The sequence below is a fragment of the Helianthus annuus genome, chromosome 10 (assembly GCF_002127325.2).
Source record: "Helianthus annuus cultivar XRQ/B chromosome 10, HanXRQr2.0-SUNRISE, whole genome shotgun sequence".
Taxonomy (NCBI): Eukaryota; Viridiplantae; Streptophyta; class Magnoliopsida; order Asterales; family Asteraceae; genus Helianthus; species Helianthus annuus.
The window spans coordinates 26,037,194-26,046,500 of NC_035442.2; positions in this window are offsets into that span (position 1 = coordinate 26,037,194).

The following is a 9,307-nucleotide window of genomic DNA, read 5'->3' on the forward strand; positions in this document are numbered from 1 at the left end:
TTCGTGTTTGTTTAATACTGGAGCAGATAACTATTTTGTATTGTTTGAATTCAAAAAGCTCCTTAACCGTAAGCGCGCCCATCTCCCTACGACGTTCGATGTTGAAGTTGCCACTAGAAGAACCGTCGCTATTTATTCTGTTCTACGTGATTGCACGCTTGAACTCAACAATCACATCTTTCCTATCGACCTTATCCTGATGCAGCTCGGAAGTTTTGACATCATAGTAGGCAGGGGTTTTCTTCATGAAAATCGTGCTGAAGTCGTTTGCTTCGATAAGATGATTCGTTTCTCGCTCGCTAATGGTGATCAATTGTGTGTTTACAGCGAAGTCGCATCGAAGAAACTCCAACTTATGTCGTGTGTCCAGGCTAGCAAGTATCTCCGCAAGGAATACCAAGCTTTCTTGGCGCATATTGTAGTAGCAGAGTAAAAGGAAGTTAAGGCAATGGAAAAGGTGCCTATGGTTCATGATTTTCCTAACGTATTTCCTGACGATCTACCTGGCTTACCTCCGAGTCGTGATATCGACTTTTGTATTGATCTCATTCCTGAAGCGAATCCTGTCGCTAAAGCTCCTTATCGACTCGCTCTGTCTGAGATGCGCGAACTCTTGAGTCAGCTCCAGGAATTTCTTGACAAAGGCTTCATTCGCCCTAGCACCTCTCCTTGGGGCGCGCCAGTCCTTTTCGTCAAAAAGAAGGACGGGTCGTTCCGGATGTGCATCGATTATAGGGAATTGAATAAGCTTATCATCAAGAATCGCTATCCCCTGCCTAGAATCGATGATTTGTTTGTTCAATTACAAGGAGCAACGTGTTTCTCGAAGATCGATCTACGCTCAGGCTATCACCAGTTACGCATACAAGAGAGGGATGTACTGAAAACCGCTTTTCGCACTCGTTACGGCCACTATGAATTCGTGGTTATGCCTTTTGGGTTAACCAACGCACCCGGGTTTTCATGGATCTGATGAATCGCGTGTGTAAACCCTTTCTTGACCGCTTCATCGTCGTGTTTATCAATGATATCCTGATCTACTCCAAGTCAAAAACCGAACACGCGCAACATCTACGTTTGGTTCTCGAACTGCTCCAAGGGAATCGACTCTATGCTAAGTTCTCCAAGTTTGAATTTTGGCTGGAGGAAAGGTTCAATTCCTCTGTCACATTGTTAATAGTCAAGGCATTCACGTCGACCCATCGAAGATCGAAGCTGTTATGAGTTGGGTTACACCCAAGAACCCGTCTGAAGTCCGTTCTTTTCTCGGACTAGCAGGCTATTATCGCCGATTTATCAAAGGATTCTCAAAAATTGTTGTACCGCTTACTTCTCTCATGCATAAAGACAATCCTTTTGTTTGGAGAACTGAACAAGAGACTGCCTTTCAAACCCTGAAGCATATGCTCTGCAATGCTCCCGTACTCACTTTACCCGACGGAAACGATGACTTCGTAGTCTATTGCGATGCTTCGAACCTGGGTCTTGGTTGTGTTCTTATGCAACGAGACAAGGTTATTGCTTACGCATCTTGTCAGCTCAAGATCCACAAGAAGAACTATACAACCCACGATCTCGAGCTTGGTGCAGTTGTTTTTGCATTGAAGATTTGGCGACACTACCTTTACGGTACCAAGTGTACGGTCTTCACAGACCATAAGAGCCTACAACATATCTTAAACCAAAAGGAGCTAAATATGCGCCAATGCCGATGGGTTGAACTTCTTAATGATTACGACTGTGAGATTCGTTATCATCCTGGCAAAACAAATGTCGTTGCCGACGCCCTCAGCAGACGAAGCCATTTGCATAGTGATCGTAATACTCACGCCCAGCACAATCTCGAAGCTCTTATCTGTGATGCTCAACATGCTTGTTTTACCGAACGCACTTTGAAGAAGGAAAGGATTCTCCATAATGGCGATCAACTGGTGAATAAATTGAATGGTATATTCCATTATCTAGATCGAATTTGGATTCCCAAGCGCACTAATTTACGGCAAATTCTGCTGGACGAAGCCCATAAGTCTCGATATTCTATTCATCCCGGTGCCGATAAGATGTTCCAAGAACTTCGCTACAAGTACTGGTCGCCGGGCATGAAGAAAGATATCGCTATCTATGTTTCGAAGTGCCTGACTTGCTCGAAAGTCAAGGCCGAACAACAAAGACCCTCTGGCTTACTCATCCAACCCGAGATCCCCATGTGGAAATGGGAGAGTATAGCTATGGACTTCATAACGAAACTCCCGCGCACGCCATCAGGCCACGACAACATTTGGATTGTCGTTGACTGTTTGACTAAATCTGCTCATTTTCTGCCGATACGAGAAGACTTTAAGGTAGAACGATTAGCACGAATCTACACTGACGAAATCATCTGTCGACACGGGACGCCTCGTGATATCATTTCTGACCGCGATGGTCGGTTTACCTCGCGTCTTTGGGAAACATTTCAATCTACTCTCAGTACTACTCTTAACCTAAGTACCATTTTCCATCCCCAAACCGACGGTCAGACTGAAAGAACGATCCGTACCCTTGAAGACATGCTTCGCTCGTGTGTCATAGATTTTGGTGGTAACTGGGACGCGCACTTACTTTTAGTCGAATTCTCATACAATAACAGTTATCACTCTAGCATTCAAATGTCACCGTTTGAGGCATTATACGGAAGAAAATGTCGATCGCTTATTGTATGGCACGAGATCGGATATGCGCAAATTACTGGTCCTGAGCTGTTGCAAGAAATGACGGACAAAATCCTCCAAAATCGAGACAATCTGCTGAAAGCTCGGAGTCGTCAGAAAAGTTACGCCGATAGACGCCGCAAGCCCCTTGAATTTAACGTTGGTGATCACGTACTCCTAAAGGTATCACCTTGGAAGGGTGTGATCAGATTCGGCAAGAAAGGAAAACTCGCGCCTCGATATGTTGAACCCTTTAAGATTCTGGAAAGGATCGGCAAAGTGGCCTAAAGACTCGAACTACCAGAGGAACTTAGTAATGTCCACCCAACTTTCCACGTTTCGAACCTCAGAAAGTGTCTAGCCGAGAAGAATTTACATGTGTCACTTGAGGATATACAAGTGGACGAAACATTACACTTCGTGGAAAAGCCTGTCGAGATCATGGATCGAGAAACCAAGAAGCTCAGACGCTCACGCATTCCCATTGTGAAGGTTCGCTGGGAAGGCAAACGCGGCGCCGAGTTCACCTGGGAACTCGAAAGTGACATGAAGGCGAAGTATCCATAGTTGTTTGTTATGCCTGCGCCTTAATTTCGGGACAAAATTCCCTAATCTAGGGGAGGCTGTAAAACCCCGCGTTTCCAAAGTCAAAGTACAAGTCAAAGTCAAAGGAAGAAAAGATTGCTAATTGAGATCTGTCACTCCTTGCTTAATTATTGATTCTACTTCTTGGCTTGTAATCGAATCTTTTAATTTGTGTACTTTAGTTGTATTATGTGGAGTATCTATACTAATCGTAGTTTAATCGCATGTTAATTGCTAATCGACTTATCGCTATCTCATCGGTATCGCATTTATGTGTTGTGGATATTACGCGTGTGTGGCATTTATGTGTTACTTGTGTATGCTTAAATTATGTTTGTAGTGATTATCCGAAGATGCAATCGCAACTCTATCGCATCGCAATCTAATCGCAAACGCTAAACGCAAGGTTATTTATGAGGATGTATGTTAGTTAGATTATTTGTGTAACTATTGTTTAATACTATCGCATTGCTTACTCGCAACGCATCGCAACACTCAATGCACGAAACAAAACATCGAAACGCAACTCGCCGGAGACGTCCGAACGAATGACCATTCGATCGAATGGTCATCCGTACGGATGACCGTCCGATTGGATGGCCATCCGATCGGACTGCCTTCTGATTCGTCACACCTGCACTGCCTTTCCTTATTTGTCACCTATAAATAGCACCTGTCACATCACAAACAGTGATGTGACAGCTCTAGTGCGACCCTTCAACTTCTCAGCCCCTTTTCTCTCGATTTCTCGCGATTCTTGTAGGTTTTCAACTCAAATTTTGTACATCTATCATCTACACACACTCCTTCATCTTTTTCACCAACAAATCTTCAATTTAAACCATGAAATCAACTGATTTGAGATGTTCTAGGATGATGTCATCATGGGATTCGTTTGAACTTCAAGATTTGACCTCATTCCACCAAGAACAACCCAGATCTGAAGGATTTCAACATGTTTAAACACTGATTTCGCAATAATCTTAAACATTTTCAAGATTAAAAAGGATAGAAAGATGATTTCTTCACTTTCTTTCAACTCTTTTACACACATGCACTCAAAAGGATTAAAAGAGGTTTAATAGCAAACTGAGGTTCTGGTCTTAAATATTCAGTAAACATATTTATTTCATCAAGTTACATCAATAAGATATCATACATATGTGAGGTTTATCTTTTATGGCCAAACTATGCACTTTAGGGGCATTTTGGTTATTTCACATATGCTTTTAAGGTCAAATTTGGAAATCTGAGTTCAAGACTTATACTTACTGTTAAAGTATAAAATTTTATTTTTAAAATCAGTAGGTAACAAGTCTTAGGCGATAAATATGGTTTTAAACCATACTATGCGCCTAATTAGCGTAAAAGTCGGTATTTGACGATATTTGAGGTTTTTATAAATTTTTGAAGTTTTGACCAGTCTTGAATGTTAGAAATATTTTATTTAACATATGACATCAGTAGGAAAAGGTTTGGTATCAGAATGATATGTAAAACTTATTTTATTAATGAAAAGGGCATTATCATCAATACCGAATTTACACAAGAACTCTATATTATGATTAGCATAAAATTTGAAAAAAATTTCCAAAAATCCCTAAATATTATATCATAACAGTGGGTAGCAAGTTTGGTGCAAAAATTGGGTTTAATTAACAAAAAGTTTCATTTTTACGATATCTTGCATAAATTTTATTTGTGACCAGAAACGGATGTCAAATTTTTAGAACATACTTATAATGTAGTAATAAAGCTTTTTGTCCTCTCACATTTTCAAAAATCTCGTTTTTATATCATAAGGGCATAATGGTCCATTTTTAAGCATTTAACGGAAACATGTAAATAATTCAGATTTCTAAGGGACCATGTAGTATAACCTCAGAGGGTTATACTAACACATAATATGGTCACAAAGGAATCCTAAGGAATAACAAAACTAAGCTAATTCGGGTCAGAACTGAAAGTCAAAGAAAAAGTCTACTTTAGCAACTTTCGGTTGCGAACCGAGCCTAATACTCAGAATTGTCGGGTTGAACATGCCTAAACATGTTCTTATATTATTTACCAAGTTATTTAAGTGATAAAACGTATTTTATAGCTTCCCCGTTATCAATTATGAATTATTTTATAAAACTGACTCGTTTGACTTTTCTGATAAGTACTTTGACCCAACAATTGACTGAGATAACGTGATAATGAGGAGGTGCCCTTTTAAGGGTTTATCACCTACTTAATTACCAACACATAGCCACTTTCAAATCGAATAATGGCTGGACCGTTAGTGATTAATCACAAAGTCAAAGCATCATTACGGTATCTTTGACTTTCGGTCATTAAGCTAATCAACCCTTAACTATAGAAGCTAAGAACACTTACAATGGTCCTTAGCACGAAAATTAGACTTGAGAAAGCTTCCTAGATAACCAGGATGCTCCAGAGAAAGTGTTTGAAAGCTTTAGCAAATGAGAGTATGAGAATTTTGAACTTGTGCAATGAAAGAAACAACCCCAAGCCCCTATTTATACTACAAGAGACCATCACCAGATCATTAGGTGTTAGGGCACTTCAGAGATCATTACAGGTGTCTACAATGGTTTTTAAAACCAGCAAATAGCTCCTTGTTTCGAATACAAGCATGCAAATGTGAAGAAATGGTAGAACCTGCACCGGTGCACGGTTTCTACCCATTTTAGGCCGTCGCGTCGCGCGACGGCAGAGGAGTGGTGGTGTGGCGTGACGCCACCCCTAGGGTGACCAACACAATAAGTTTCAAACATGGCAGTTTCAGCCCCTAGACCTTTTAAAACGTAATAACTTTCATTTCAAGCACTTTTAACCCATAAAGTTTATATTTGGATGATCTTTAGGGTATAACCAAACATCATTAGGTCCGGTTTCGTTAAACGATAACCGAAAACACTAGTTTTTCCTCGTTGACACTTGTAACCCTTTATTTACGAAAGTTAACGTATTTATATCAAACGATATCGAAACCTCGTGAAATTTTTGTCACTTATTCTTGAGAGTATAATTAATCGTTACAAAGCCCCGAGTTTGTTAAAAGGTCACTCAGAGGTAGTAATTTAACATGTTGACACTTCTAACCCTCGCGTTTTGTTAACTTTCACTTTCTTTCACAAACGGCTTCATACGTTTCACAATTTATTCGTTTAAGAGCATAAGCATCATGTAGGGTCGTTGAAAGGCAAAATTTTCAAATGTTGACACTTTGGATCCTTCTACACACATACTTTCTTTGTTTGTCAATTTTAGTCCCTCGAAATCAATTCATCACACGTTTAAAGTTCATGACACGTGTTTTTATTATATTGGACTTGATTTTACGAGGGGTTACATCCTCACCCCCTTAAAAGAAATCTTGATCTCGAGATTTATTGAAATAAATGAGGATATTTTTGTTTCATTGTGGATTCAACCTCCCACGTGTATTCTGGTCCTCTACGGGCATCCCATTTCACTTTTACGATCGGCACATGCCTTCTTCAAAGCTTCTTAACCTGTCGATCCTCGATCGACAATGGTTTTTCAACGAACTTCAAGCTCTCATCTATCTGCACGTCCTTATGGGACATTGCTAGCGATTCATCGGCTAGACATTTCTTTAAATTGCAGATGTGGAACACATTGTGTATTCCACTAAGTTCTTCAGGTAGATTAAGTGTGTAGGCTACAGTTCCGACACATTCGACAATCTTGAATGGTCCTATGTACCTTGGGCTCAGCTTGCCCTTTTTGCCAAAACACATCACTCCTTTCCAAGGTGACACCTTGAGTAGCACTTTATCACCTACCTCGAATTTAAGAGGTTTACGCCTTTTATCTGTGTAGCTTTTCTGCCTATCCCTGGCAGCTTTCAGACGATCGCGGATCTAAACAATCTTATTCGTCGTCTCGAGGACTATATCAGGTCCTGACAGTTGGGTTTCTCCAACTTCCGCCCAACAAACTGGCGTTCTGCACTTTCTTCCATACAAGGCCTCAAAAGGCGTGGCTTGGATACTCGAATGATAGCTATTATTGTATGAAAATTCAATCAAAGGAAGATGGTCATCACAGCTTCCACCCAAGTCAATAACACAAGCCCTGAGCATATCCTCAAGCGTTTGAATCGTACGCTCGCTTTGCCATCTCTCTGAGGATGATAAGCAGTGCTGAAATTTAAACGAGTGCCTAAAGATTGCTGAAAGCTTTTCCAAAAGTGAGAGGTGTATCTAGTATCCCTATCAGAGATAATAGATACTGGCACTCTGTGGAGAGATACTATCTCATCCACGTACAACTGAGCTAGCTTATCGGAGCTGTGTGTTTCTTTAATAGGTAAGAAATGAGCTGACTTGGTCAGCCTGTCGACTATAACCATATCGTATCATTCCCATGTTTCATCCTTGGTAACTTGGTGATAAAATCCATAGTTACCATTTCCCACTTCCAGGTGGGAAGTTCAGTCTGTTGTAGCAAACCTGACGGCTTTTGATGCTCGGTTTTAACCTGTGCGCACGTCAGACATTTAGCCACATAAGTCGCTATTGATTTCTTCAAACCTATCCACCAATAATTTGCCTTTAGATCCTGGTACATCTTATCACTGCCTGGATGGACTGAATATTTCGAACTATGAGCTTCCTGAAGGATCACAGCTCTAAGTCCTCCGTGGATTGGAACCCAGATTCTACCATTTAATCTAAGGATTCCATCCTTGCCACATGACAATTGATCGGCAGTTATACCTAACTTCTCATTTGAAAAGTTAGTTTCCATCTGAGCAGCTAGCAACCTTTCATTCAAGATGTTCCTTAATTCGATGCTTTTTGCGTTGATCCTTATTGGTTTAATCCTTTCCTTTCTGCTCAAGGCATCAGCAAAAACATTTGCTTTGCCTGGATGGTAGCGAATTTCGCAGTCATAATCATTCAAAGTCTCCATCCAACGACGCTGCCTCATGTTAAGATCTTTCTGGTTAAATAGATGTTGAAGGTACACACTTGGTCCCATAAAGATAATGCCTCCAGAGCCTTAGTGCAAATACAACGACACCCAATTCCAAATCATGGGTAGTGTAGTTCTTTTCGTGCACCTTTAACTGACGTGAAGCATAGGCAATGACCTTGCCTCTCTGCATGAGCACACAACCCATACCGGTGTGTGATGCGTTGCAGTACACAACAAACTCTTCAATCCCTTCTGGCAATGTCAACACCGGTGCATTGCTTAATTTCTACTTGAGGATCTCAAAAGATTCTTGTTGCTTGGGGCCCCAGTCAAACTTGACATTCTTGCGAGTTAACGAAGTTAGAGGTGCAGCAATCCTAGAAAAGTTTTCAATGAAAGACCTGTAGTATCCTGCTAGACCCAAGAAGCTACTAATCTTTGTAGATGTTTTTGGTGCTTGCCAATTCATAATTGCTCTGATCATAGCGGGATCCACCTGGATACCACGCTCACTCACTGCATGTCCAAGAAATTGAATTTCTCGGAGCCAGAATTCACATTTAGAGAACTTTGCATAAAGCTTCTCTTGTTGCAGAAGTTCAAGAATACATCATAGATGTTTTTCATGATCGGCTTGGTTCTTTGAATAAATAAGTATCTCATCAATAAAAACAATGACAAACTTGTCTAGATATAGCTTGCAAACGCGATTCATGAGATACATGAATGCTGCAGGTGCATTAGTGAGCCCGGAAGGCATCACTAAGAATTCGTAGTGGCCATATCAAGTCCTGAATGCAGTCTTATGCATATCTTCAGTTCTGACCTTCAGCTGATGGTAACCCAACCTCAAATCGATCTTCGAAAAGTAACTTACCCCTTGAAGCTTATCGAATAGATCATCGATCCTGGGCAATGGATACCTATTCTTGATTGTAACTTTGTTCAGCTCACGATAATCAATGCATAGACGCATTGATCCATCCTTTTTCTTCACAAATTGAATCGGTGCTCCCCAAGGGGACGATCTAGGTCGAATAAAACCCTTCTCCAACAAATCATCCAACTGTGTTCTCAAT